This window comes from Artibeus jamaicensis, unplaced genomic scaffold (assembly GCF_021234435.1).
Source record: "Artibeus jamaicensis isolate MK-2021 breed Jamaican fruit bat unplaced genomic scaffold, CSHL_Jam_final contig_373, whole genome shotgun sequence".
Classification (NCBI taxonomy): Eukaryota; Metazoa; Chordata; class Mammalia; order Chiroptera; family Phyllostomidae; genus Artibeus; species Artibeus jamaicensis.
The window spans coordinates 6310211-6323408 of NW_026521807.1; the positions used below are offsets into that span (position 1 = coordinate 6310211).

A 13198-nucleotide genomic window follows, 5' to 3' on the forward strand; every position below is an offset into this window, starting at 1 on the left:
ATATGAAAGAACTCGGTAAACTATGTGAGTGTCCCATGTTGATTCTTTTCAAGTTAGTTAGTATGTCACCTCCCAGCTGAGAGTTTTCAATGACTACCTACCCGTGTCAAACAAATTCTAAACTCTTAGACTGGGCCCTATAGGATCTAGTCCTTGTCTATTTTCACATTTATTTGCTTTCCTACTTTCTACACATTGGAAAATTGAAATTATTCACAACCACATCAAAGAGCCACTTCACTTAGGTTATGTTTTTTTTTGTCCTAGAATGCACATCTGCTAACCTGCTCCTTCCTGTCTCTCCCTTTGCCACCAGCAACTGAGCCCTTTGAGGAGGAGAGGCCCCAGCATGCAGTAAATGGAATTCTGCATGGGATAACTGGCTTCATGGGCCAGTTAGCAGGAGCCTTTGTTTGAAAATGCCAGATATGATAAGGCTACAAATGAGTGTTCAAATTTGGAGAGAGAGGGCAGAAGGTTTTATTGCACAGCAGCAGGAGGCCAGTGGTCCTGTGCTAGTTTCAGAAATAGGAATAAAGGGACTGTTCTTGCAGTTGTGGATGAAGAGGGGGCACATACTAAACCTGACAAGCTCAGGGAAGGCCTGCATGGTGGCCTTACAAACTCAGAGACAGAGAGAGAGAGTAACCACATAGGATGGTTTGAAATTAAAACCTGTAAAAGCTGTTCATAGACGGTAGTCATGTCCTATGGAAGTATTTTTTTCATAACAAAGGTTAATCTTTACCTTAACTGAGCCTGTGTATTGTTTTTTTGCATCTAGGATAACATACCTGATAATATGCCTTCACAATAACAAATTCCCCTTTTTCCAGACCCTCCAGTCTCCACTCTGGTGGAGCACAGACACTCCACCAGAGTGGAGACTGCAAATCCCATCATTGTTATCATTTTCATGTTAATTGTTGGCTGTTAACTACCCTGTATTCACCTATGTAAAAGAAGCATATGTCTGTAATTTTACTTTTTATTCAATCCCAAAGGTTTCTCCTCCTCCTGCTTTGCTTTCTCCTGCCCCCTTCAATCTATCACCAGTGGATTTCATATAACTCACTTATGTATTTTCTCTTCATTGTAATGTATAAAATAAGGTGCAAAACTGCCATGTTCCAGAGCATTTTCTCGGCTGGTGGAGATTTCGCTTCCCAGCAATTATTGTCATTTTGGCTCTGATAAACTCATGAAATTCTTACAGGTTTCTTATGTTGACATGGTCTGGGTAGTTGGACAGTGTTGAGTTTATCAAGAGTAAAAAGGAGAATTCCTTAGGAGATGAAGTTATTTGCAAAAGGGGATGGGGAGGAACAGCTACAGGGACTGAGGACGGACACACGAGGGCTGGTTGCAATGGAAAATTCTCAAGCCTCAAGTCCCTCAGGGTCTCTTACAGTAGACTCTCAGCTCCACTGTGGATTTGCCCTAGAGCAGAGAGTAGGGCTCTTTCAAATCAAACATACTGGCTGCAGATTCTTCAGTAAAGAGAAAAATGAGTAAGTTAAATTCTGCCTCTTTTTTTTTTGGTTCATTCTACTTGCATAGACAAAGAACAACTGCAATCTGGAAATTTCCCAGGGATTTATTGTTTGTGCTTGTCAGCACACCTGAGTAAAATTAAACTCTTAAGAATTATCTAATCTAACCATACAGGTGGCTTCAGGGAAAAAATATCTAAATGCTTAGGGGCAAGTCAAGTGTAAAATATGCTTTGTGAAAATGCCTGATGAATTTTGACATGACATGCTTTATTCTAACAATGGATGATCTGATAGTAAGGACCCTCAGGCTTTTGGAGCTCATTGGTGTCAATTTTGAGAGCAAGGGTAAAGATTTTATCTTCAAACTTCAGCGTTATGCTTTATTTTGAGAATCTTTTCAGAATGTTCATAATTGTTCTTCAACAAAATAACAATATGTCATAGCATTTTTATGTGGAAGATCCAAGATTATCATTAGGCTATAACTTTATTTTGTGATATTTAGTCTGTATGAACTCAATTCGTGTAATAAATATTTTAAAAGTTAGACATTTATTTCTTGGTTACTCCTATCAACTTTCTATTTGTATTTATAACAGATTTCTCAAATCTGATGTTTTTTTACACTGAACTCCTAATCTCTCTAGGGCAACCTGCTCTACTGAAGATATATATGTCTGCGTCAGTAAATGGAAATTCCATCCTTGTTGTGCAGTCCATGATCTTAGAATTACCCTTGACTCCTCCCTTTCACTTATATCCCAACGTTCAAAGTCATAGGGACATCTTATTGCTTCTATCTATCTTCAGGATAGATCCAGAATCCAATCTCTTTCCATGTTTTTTTACCACCACCTTCCTGGTTAAAGCAACCATCATCTATGGCCTAGTTTTTTGAGGTAGCCTTATTTTGGCCTCCCTGCTTTTTTGCTCTTACTCAACATTGTCTAATCTCAAAAGAGCAGACAGAATAACCCTTTAAAAACCTCATAGTCTTTTGCTTAAAACTTCCCAGTATCTTCCTATTTTTCTCAAAGTAAAGGTCCTTCGACGCCTCCCAGGCTCTCCGAAATCAGTTCCCTTCCCTCTCCACTCCATGTAATTCTCCCACCTCACTTCCTGAGACCCTCTCTCCTGCTGAGCTGCAGCCACATTGCCTTCCTTTCTCGTCCTTCATTATGAAACTGCTCACAGTAGCCTTTGTGGTTCTTTCCCTCAATCTGAGTTTTCTGCCTCCGACCCCATAAGAGCTGCATCCCCAGCACAAGGACTATCAACCTAAAAGCTGGCAGTGGAAGGTCACCAGAGAACAGTTCTTTTTTTTTTTTTTTTACTTTTTATTTTTTATTTTATTTTATTTTATTTTTTTGCCATTCTTTTTTTTTATTTTTTATTTTTTTTTATTTTTTTATTTTTTTAAATTTTATTTAGTTACTTTTCAAGTACATTTTTTTTTCTCCTCTTCCCCCCACCCCAGTCCTCATCTCTGTGTCTTTCATACTTGTTCCTCAAAATCCCTCCCCCTTTTTCCCCTTAAGTTCCCTTCCCTCTCCCCTCTGGTCGCTGCCCACTTGTTCTCTATTTCAGCGTCTTTGTTTTTATTCTGTTTGCTTGTTTGTTTTATTCTTTAGCTTCCTGTCAAAGGTGAGATCATATGGTATTTGTCCTTCAATGCCTGGCCTATTTCACTCAGCATAATGCTTTCCAGTTCTATCCATGTTGTTGCAAAAGGTAGTAGTTCCTTCTTTCTCTCTGCTGCATAAAATTCCATGGTGTATATGTACCACAATTTTTGGATCCATTCATTTACTGATGGGCACCTAGGTTGCTTCCAACTCTTGGCTATTGTAAATTGTGCTGCTATGAACATTGTGGTGCATAGGTTCTTTGAAATTGATGTTTTAGGATTCTTGGGGTATAATCCTAGCAGTGGAATTGCTGGGTCAAAAGGCAGGTCAATTTTTATTTTTCTGAGAAAATTCCATACTGTTTTCCATAATGGTTGTACCAGTCTACAATCCCACCAACAGTGAACCAAGGTCCCCTTTTCCCCACACCCTCTCCAACATTTGTTGTTTGTTGCTTTGTCTATTATAGCCATCCTGACTGGTGTAAAGTGGTATCTCATTGTGGTTTTAATTTGCATCTCTCTGATAGCTAACGATATTGAGCATCTCTTCATGTGTCTCTGGATATTCTGTATGTCCTCTTTAGAGAAGTGTCTGTCAGAGAACAGTTCTTATCATACCCTCTTAAAGTCACTTGTTGAAGTCATAGGTTTCCCCTAACATGAAAATCAGTTTAATCTTACATGATAAAAAGAATAGAAAGGGACTATGGAGTGACCTAATGTAACTGTGAAGTAATGAGAATGGAGCCATAGGCCACTGATGAGATTACTTCCAAAAGTACTATACCTCATATTATTTTATACTTACTTTTCATTGAAGCTAGAAATTTGGGCCCTGGCAGGTGTAGCTCAGTGGATTGAGCACAGGCCTGCGAACCAGAGGATCTCGGTTCGATTCCCAGTCAGGGCATATGCCTGGGTTGCAGGCCAGTTCCCTGTAGGCTAGTTACCAGCAGGGGATGCACAAGAGGCAACCATACATTGATGTTTCTCTCCCTCTCTCCTTCCCCTCTAAAGATAAATAAATAAAATATTTTTTTAAAAAGCTAGAAATTTGATATGAACCTTTCTGTACCAAGAGAGGCAGGAACTTGGAATTTTCATCAGGAAACACTTCTTAGCCAATGTCTTGAAAAAAATTACATATGGGTGTGGCACAAATAACTCTCTTTTTATTATGAAATCATAAGTACGTAATTCTGTAACATAATATCACAAGTACATCATATGTCATTTTAGGTGAAATATTCAAATTGCTATTTATTCGTGTACCCTACCAACCACACTCAAAGACATTATTTCTGCCAGACTCTGTATATATCGGTATAATATATATACATGTAATAATATTGGTATAATTTATAGTTTTAATATGAACATGTCACCTAAAATGTCATGTGGTATGCTTGAGTGTGATATTGTTATGTTATAGAACAACATGCTTATGGTTTTATAATAGAAGATCTTGTAATAAAAGAAGAGTGTTATTTGTGCTATACCCTGTACATGCATATGGTTACTAGGAATCCAAAACAAGCTACCAGGTGAGGTGTTCTTCCCGTTTCTGAGAAACTGGTTAGCTTTGGCAAATGAAGCATTTTTATCATTGATTCTTCTAGTCTATGCAAACAACTTAATAAGATCATGAATTTTAAAGGCTTAGATACTGACCCAAGAACAAAGAAATCAAACAGCCAAAAAGTGCATGCTTTGTGAGATCTAGATTAAGAAGCATGGATAAAATTCCCAAAAGCAAACATTTTAAGTATATATTACTATTTTAAGTATGTATTAAACATTTTCTTAATAAAACAGGAGTGTCTACATGATCCATCCTTAGTGGCTTTGGAGCAGAGATTCAGGATGAAGATCAGATGTCCATGACTGACTGCAAATGTGCTCTTCCTCTGGGAACACAGGAAAGGGAATTTAATGGTGCAGAAATCTTCACAGAGCAGCCAGGAAATAAAAAGAACAGAAGGAAAAGAGTAGACTAGACAGAAAAAGCTGCCCACAAAGAGCTTGAAGTCAGTAGTACAACACCTCCCCAAACTATGCTTGGTGCTTTCAAGGGGTGAGGGAAATAAAAGAGTGTTGACATTAAGCCTCGGTTGTTTTTCAGATGTGCTGTATTTTTTTCCTGAGTTCATCAACAAAAGTAACACTATTTGTTTCTTACGGTCAGTTAGTAGATTACTTTTAAGTGATCCAATTTTGTCCAGAAAGTGGCATTTTTCCCTATCATTTTCATATTTTCCAAGCCATCAAAGTCTCATGAAATTCCTAGCAAGATTTCTAGATATCATCACATTATTTTTATTTCTTGTTTACAATCTTCTGCTATAACTAGGAAAATTCATTTTAGACCCCTTTTACCTTTCTTTTTTGTTCTTGGCTTTATTGAAGTATAATTGACAAAATTATAAGATAATTAAAGGTAAATGTATTTACCTTCCTTGATCCTCCATGAGAACCACTTTTATTCCTTTTTGTCCTTCTATTATGTCCTCCTATATCTATATTAGAAGCTTACATGCCAGATTTTGATTTGCTAATTGTAGTCATAATCTATTATTAGCTTCCTGCTATGATGGGTTATGATTTAACCAACTTACACAATTACTTTGCTAAATTTTATTTTTTCTTAGTTGCCTTTTTTGACATTCACTTTTGTTTCTAGCAACTATAAACAGTATTTCTTGACTGCATGTCACTGTTCTTCCCCATTTTCAGCCATCTGGGCTTACACATTTATATTGTCAAATTTAATAACATCATTCTTGGTCTGTGTCAATAAGTACTTCTGTTTTTTATGTAGTTGGTTGTTTCAGCAGTCACCTATTGAGGACTTTCTATGTGTAGCTCTGTTATAACTCCTTTGTGCAAAGCAATTTATTTAAGCTCCACAATAGATAACGATAATTACTTCTATCTTACAGAAAGAAAATTGAGTAACATAGAAATTAAGTAAATTTCTGAATTCATAAAGCCAGTAAGAATTCTAGGGCCTATGTTCCTAACAGTTGTACAGTCTTTAGGTCATCTATTGAAGTTGAAAGTCACTAACCACTATTCACTTACTAATGACATATAAATATTATCCACTGCAATGCCAAGTAGCATACTATGACTATTAGCCTTAGTTTCTTATCTGGTTTATTTGTTTTCTTAAAGTTCCTAATTGCATTTCTTTTTTCCTTACATTTCCTACCCTGTCTGTCTCCTAAATTCTTTTAATGTCTCAAGAGTAGTATTAAATCTTTTTTCCTCTCATACCTTTTCCTAAGCCTCCCATTATCCTGCTGTAAGTATGGATTGCTGCTCAGTCTTCTCATGGACCAGACCATCCATTTGCTAGGTTTCACATTCTCTTCCTTAGTTTACTGCCTCATTGTACTATAACATGTCTTCAATTAACCCAGGAATCTTCCTTGTAGTGAATTTTGGAGTTTATTCAAAGGCAGACAGTACTTGGACCTTCCTTTGAAAATCGCACTCTAGGACATAGAAGAGAAAGAGGCAAACTAAGTAAAAAGCCAGTGTCTTCTAGGAAATGTTTTAAGAGGAAATGGTGCTCCGGCCTGTGGAGCAATCAACTGGAGCTCGACCACCTACCTAGAACAAATGGATTGGGGGGACAAGAGGCGCGAAGAATGGCAGCAAGACAAAAGATTCTGATCAAGCTGCAAACTTTATTTTTCCGAACTGGGTATATATATAGGGGGGGAGGGAGAGATTAGGTTGCTTGCTATTGGCTAGCTTGAGACAAAGAGGGGCCCGCTTATTGATTACTTGAGTGCAACTGGTACTTGTGGACACCTCATGTGCCTGTAGCTGATTGGCTTGTGGAGCACACAGGTTCCTGTAATCAATGCAATGTTTTTAGCTAGAAGCCAGGTGTAAGGTTCCCAACAGCTCCTCCCCTTTTTATTACTTTGAGGGCGAGGAGAATGTAGGTAGGGTAGACTTTAACCGGCTGGGGGAGGCAGAGGCCTGACTCCTCCTGGGCTCATTCTGAGCTTTAGGGTACCTTTTGGGAGGAGAGGAGTTGGGTACCAACCTCTTTGCAAGTCAGCTTACCTCTCAGGAGACTCGAAGTGGCTGTATGTACAGGCCTCTCCTTGCAGTGCTTCACCTTGCACCCAGCGGTGTCTATCACAGCTACTTGGCTGTGAAGCATACCTTCAAGGGTTATGCTGCTCCCGCAGGAGGGGAACCTGGCAGGAATCGTGGGCTAGCACCCCAGCGGCTGTACGGCTCAGAGTCCGCTCCATGTTCCAGCATTTCTAATTGTTGATAGTGCACCTGAATAGGTCTTCCTAGTACACTGTTAAGTTGGTCTTTGACTAAGTTGGTTATACGTCTAAGAATCCAGGGGGCAAAGGAGAGGATGAGGGTGATAGAAACTAAAGGTCCTAAGAGGGGAAAGAGGTAGGGGAGAATTCCGTTGAGTCCACCCCAAAGGGGGTGTTAGGAAAGTTCTTTTCTTCTTTTTTCTAAGTCTTCTTGTAACTGTTTTATCTTGTCTCAGACGATGCCTGATTTGTTGGCATAGAAGCAGCAGTGTTCCTGTAAAGCCAAACAGATACCTCCCTGTTCTGCAGTAAGTAAATCTAGACCTCGTCTGTTTTGAAGGACAACTTCTGCTAGGGAGTCTACTTGGTCTTGGATGTCACTAATGGTACTGGACAGAGCCTGGACATCATCAATTAGTTGTTTAGAGAGCTTTATGTATGAATGGACTGTGACTCCCAATCCTGCAGTTCCTGAGGCAACTGCTCCAGAGACGCCTAATCCAACTAATAAGGGTATGAATGTTAATGCTCTTTTTTGTCGCCCCGCAATATGGTCTAAGCTGGGAATGGGGACAGGCTCATCTCCGGGGAGAACATCTATATCTGGTAGTAAGGTAGCCAAGACACATAGCCCGGTCCAGTTAGCGGGCAAGGCTGAAGAGGCCAGGTTGTTTCCACAAACGAATATTTGTCCATGACCTGGGCAAAGGGGGTTACTATAATTGGTTATGCTTCTACAACTAGAAAACTCTATAAAGCCAACGGGAATGTCGAAGTTATTATTTTGAGCTATGCCTTGTAAGCACGGGAAGGGTGGAAATATTGTAGGTTGGACTCTAAAAGGTAAACTAGGGTTACATTGTAGCTGTGATTTATTAAGGGTGGATATATTGACAGGAATAGCTAAAGGCATGGGGGTGCCTAGGCTCATACATAAACAGCAACCCTCGGCTAGGTGAGGGTTAGATATGTTAAGAGCTTGATGTGTGGCTATTAAAATGTCAGCAGTCTGGGTATCTAGGTCTACTCCCCGCAGTTTGGGGATAGCGAGTAATTCAGTGGGGGTGGATACGATCAAATCAGTGAATTCTTTAGCCACGGCCTTGATTTCTCAAATGAGAATTAAGGCTTCTTGAATGAAGGTTTTTTGAAGAAAGGGTTTTTGGTGGATTGTTGGTGGCTCGGGGTTGTTTAGAATGGGGGCCAGAATACGGGTGGCCGCGGGCAGTAGGTTTGAGGGTGCATGGGGGGCAGCCGAAAAGCTGGGAGATCTTTAAGTAAGGGGGCAGAAGAGAGAGGAGGCCAGTCAAGGTTATTGTAAGAAGCTGCCTCTTTTTCGAGTTCGGCCTCTTCTGCTGGGTTTAATTGGTCGACATGGTTATTGGAGGAATTACGGGAAGGGTTAGGGGGTTTTTAAATCTCTTCCTCTATGTTAATAGAAATTGAGGGGCAAATTGAGGGGGCCCTCGAAGGGGGCCGAGATTGATTTTTTGAAATTTCTTGTCCCTCTTTACAGAGATTTTGGGCTGAAGAGGCCCTCGAGGGGGACCAGGATTGACTTTTTAGAACTTCTTGTCCCTCTTTATAGAGGCTCTGGACATCCAGAGAATTCCCATGAGTGACTAAGATTTCTTTAATAAGATTAAAATAACTGAAGGCGGTGATAGGGACGGTCTGGGGGCCAGAGACTCGATAATAGTCATTAAGGCAATCTCTGACCCGGTTCCAACACTGCAGGTCAATCGTCCCCTCTTGGGGGAACCAGGGGCACATTTTGAATATAAAGTCAAAAAATAAAACTAAATCCTTTTTCTTAACTCGAGGTCCTCGCACCTTGAGAGTTTGCTTTAATTGACTTATAAAAATATCACTTTGTGAACATGCTTGTCCCATGATTGGGGGCCTTACCTGGCCGAGTTGGTCGTCTAGGGGAGGGGCTCCTGGATCTGTCTCGCGGTGGAGTAGTCGCGGCGATCCAATCTGTGCGGGGAAGTCACTGGCGGGACGGCGCTTTGTTCCAGCGGCTATCGGGCCCCCACGTTGGGCGCCACTTGCTCCGGCCCGCGGAGCAATCAACTGGGGCTCGACCACCTACCTAGAACAAATGAGTTGGGGGGACAAGAGGCGCGAAGAATGGCAGCAAGACAAAAGATTCTGATCAAGCTGCAAACTTTATTTTTCCCGAACTGGGTATATATATGGGGGGAGGGGAGGGAGAGATTAGGTTGCTTGCTATTGGCTAGCTTGAGACAAAGAAGGGCCCACTTATTGATTACTTGAGTGCAACTGGTACTCGTGGACACCTCATGTGCCTGTAGCTGATTGGCTTGTGGAGCGCACAGGTTCCTGTAATCAATGCAATGTTTTTAGCTAGAAGCCAGGTGTAAGGTTCCCAACAAAATGGAGCAGAGAAAATCAGTATGTAAAGATCCCTAAAGTACCCAAGTCTCACTAAAGAGACAGTAATTCTTCACATTATACACATAAATGAAATGAAGGGATATGGGTGTCACTATCAGGTTACTTTCTTTTCCCTTTATAAGAAAAAGCTCATTTGTTTAGGTAAAGAACTTTTAATTATCAAAACGCAAAATTTTGAGATGAAAATATTTTATTTGCTTTGTGAAATGAGGACACTAATTCTACAGAGTAATATTTCTTCTGAGTACTGGATTGATGTGTTCTTCTCAAACACAAAAGATGCATAACCTCAACCTGCCCTTTTAAAATAAATAGCAGTTTTCATATTTCTCTTTCCCAAAGCACAGCTCTTATTCTCTGAACCCTCTTGGTGTTTGTTCTTTGTGTCAGGGCAAACTGCAGGCTCAGAGACAAAAGCGAGCAGGCAAACTTGTTGAAACTAGAAGACTTTCTTTGCTGTCAACTATGTCAGCTGGAAAAAAGATCATGAAAGGAAACTATGTGGTTGAAAGTAAAAATTCAAATAAAGTCAGTATTACATTCAAATGATTTTATTCATTTTTTAAGAACTTGAGCTATTCTTTCACTATGTATTATGAATGCAGACAGGTAAAAACCTGCAAAGTCAAACTGTGAGGGAAGTAAAGGTGACAGAGTCTTTGTGAGATAACTTGAAGTTCACTGGCGCGTCTTCCTCTAGTGTATGCCCACCAGACAAGCAGTTGTGATTGTTTTACAGATATTAAACTCTAAAGGGAAGTTGCTCACTGTGATTGAAGTCTAGCATGATTGAGTCCAAAATTACCATGGCTAGATGCCAAGTGAAATTTTTCTCTAAACACAAATGTCTCTCTATGTTCACAATACCAGATTATGAATTGCTTGAAGCCTATTCACCACCCACTCTGTCCATCTATTAGAGCAAAAGCCCTTAATTTACCTTTTCTTACATTGTTCTTTCTTATCTTCATTTCTCACCTGAATATAATGAGTCTGGCCAATATTTAATGGCTGACATGTAGACTGATTTACCAAAGCTTACATCTGCTCAGCTTATATTTTTTGAAATATTTTGATGCAAGAATGATTTGCTTCATTTTTTATTCCTCAATTTTTTGCTTAGTCACACAGAAAGCAAGAGAAGAGGTAAAGGGAAAGAGATGGAAGATGTCTGCTGTGAGCCAATACCAGGTCTGGCTTTGAACCCTTCACTTACCTCTCACATAAAGTCTCCTTCACTGAGAGCTTGGAAAAGTCCTCAGATTTTCTCTTTCCATTATGACTTAGATTTTCTTTTTAAAAACAATTAGTATTAGCTATCAGAGAGATGCAAATTAAAACCACAATGAGATACCACTTTACACCGGTCAGGATGGCTATCATAAACAAAGCAACAAACAACAAATGTTGGAGAGGGTGTGGGGAAAAGGGGTCCTTAGTTCACTGTTGGTGGGATTGCAGACTGGTACAACCATTATGGAAAACAGTATGGAATTTTCTCAGAAAAATAAAAATCGACCTGCCTTTTGACCCAGCAATTCCAGTGCTGGGATTATATCCTAAGAATCCTAAAACATCAATATCAAAGAACCTATGCACCACAATGTTCATAGCAGCACAATTTACAATAGCCAAGAGTTGGAAGCAACATCAGTAAATGAATGGATCAAAACATTGTGGTACATATACACAATGGAATTCTATGCTGCAGAGAAAAAGAAGGAGCTACTACCTTTTGCAACAACATGGATGGAACTGGAAAGCATTATGCTGAGTGAAATAGGCCAGGTGCTGAAAGACAAATACCATATGATCTCACCTTTAACAGGAAGCTAAACAACAAAACAAACAAGCAAGCAGAAAAAAAAAACAAAGACACTGAAATAGAGAACAAGGGGATAGTGACCAGAGGGGAGAAGGAAGGGAAGTTAAGGGGAGAAAGGGGGAGGGATTTGGAGGAACAAATAGGAAGGACACAGAGACGAGAACTAAGGGGGGTGAAATGGGAGGGAGGTGGGGAGCAAGGGGCGGGGGAGGCTGGGATGGGAGAAATAGACAAAAAACTGTACTTGAAAAATAACTAAATAAAATAAAAAAACAATTAGTGTATCTATAACTTGTGATGAAAAATAGAATTAACATTTTTAAAAAGGTTGCTGATTCATTTATATACTATAAGGTAATGAGGATGTAATAAGCCTTAAGCCAGGTGGATATGAGTATATCAATAATTTTTATGCATTAAAGATGCATTTACTGATGGCCCATTCTATGCTAGGCTCTGAATTGAAATAAAGATCTTACTGTGCCCACTTTGGCGGCACATAGACTAAAATTCCAATGATACAAAGAAGATTAACATGGTTGCTATGCAAAGATCATATACAGATTTATTAAGCATTCTATATTTTTAAAATGAAAAAAGAAATAAACATCTCTCTGATTATTACATTCAGATCTTCCAAACTTAGAAAAGTGTAGCTTTCATTTATACCTACCATTGTGTTATTTTATTTTTATTACTATTTTTTAATCCTCACCTAAGGATCTGTTGATTGACTTTTTTTAAAATTTATTTTTAGAGGAAGAGGATAGGAAGGAAAAGTGTGGGAGAGAAACATCATTGTGTGGTTGCCTTTCATGTGTCCCCTACTGGGGATTTGGCCTGCAATCCAAGCATGTGCCCTGACTGGTAATCAAACCAGCAACCCTTTGCTTCACAGGCCCATGCTCTATCCACTGAGCTACACCAGCCAGGGCTGTTGATTGACTTTTAGAGAGAGAGGAAGAGGGGTGGGAAGAGAGAGAGGGAGAAAGAGAGAAACATAGATGTACATTCACCTGCAATCAAATCTGCAGACTTTTGATGTACAGGACAGTGCTCCAATTGAGCAATTTCCAGGGGTATTTATTTTATTTTACATTAACAGCTTTTTATTTCTTGCTCTTTCTATCACAAAATAATATTTCCCATGTTTTCAAAATTCTATAATGACTCATTATGTCAACTGTGGTTGGTATCATACGTGCTGGGATGGGACTGCCCTTAAAGTGGTGTTTAGTTGGAAATGTAGATTAATCAAAGTGTGGCGATCTAACATTATAATCATGTCTGTGATCTCAGATTGAGTTTCTTACCTAATAAGTAACAACAACTATGACTTAATTTGGGGAGATACTAATGGCTAACATTAGAGGAATGCAATAATAATAAAGACAAAATACTAATAAAATATTTACATTTGGTTTTAATTGTTTTATTTTCATTAATATAGAACATGAGTTTAGCTTTCATTTTTAATAATACTTTACATTGTAATACATCATCTGACCTTAGACAGGTGGTTCTCCCTGGC

At 39.3% G+C, this 13198-nt stretch overlaps 1 non-coding gene across 1 annotated transcript; it reads left to right on the top strand.

Moving 5' to 3' along the window:
• The first annotated feature begins 12147 nt into the window (after positions 1 to 12147).
• On the top strand, positions 12148 to 12254 carry LOC119047521 (U6 spliceosomal RNA). The gene has a single exon (XR_005082156.2). It is a non-coding gene; the product is annotated as a U6 spliceosomal RNA (small nuclear RNA).
• The last annotated feature ends 944 nt before the right edge of the window (positions 12255 to 13198 follow it).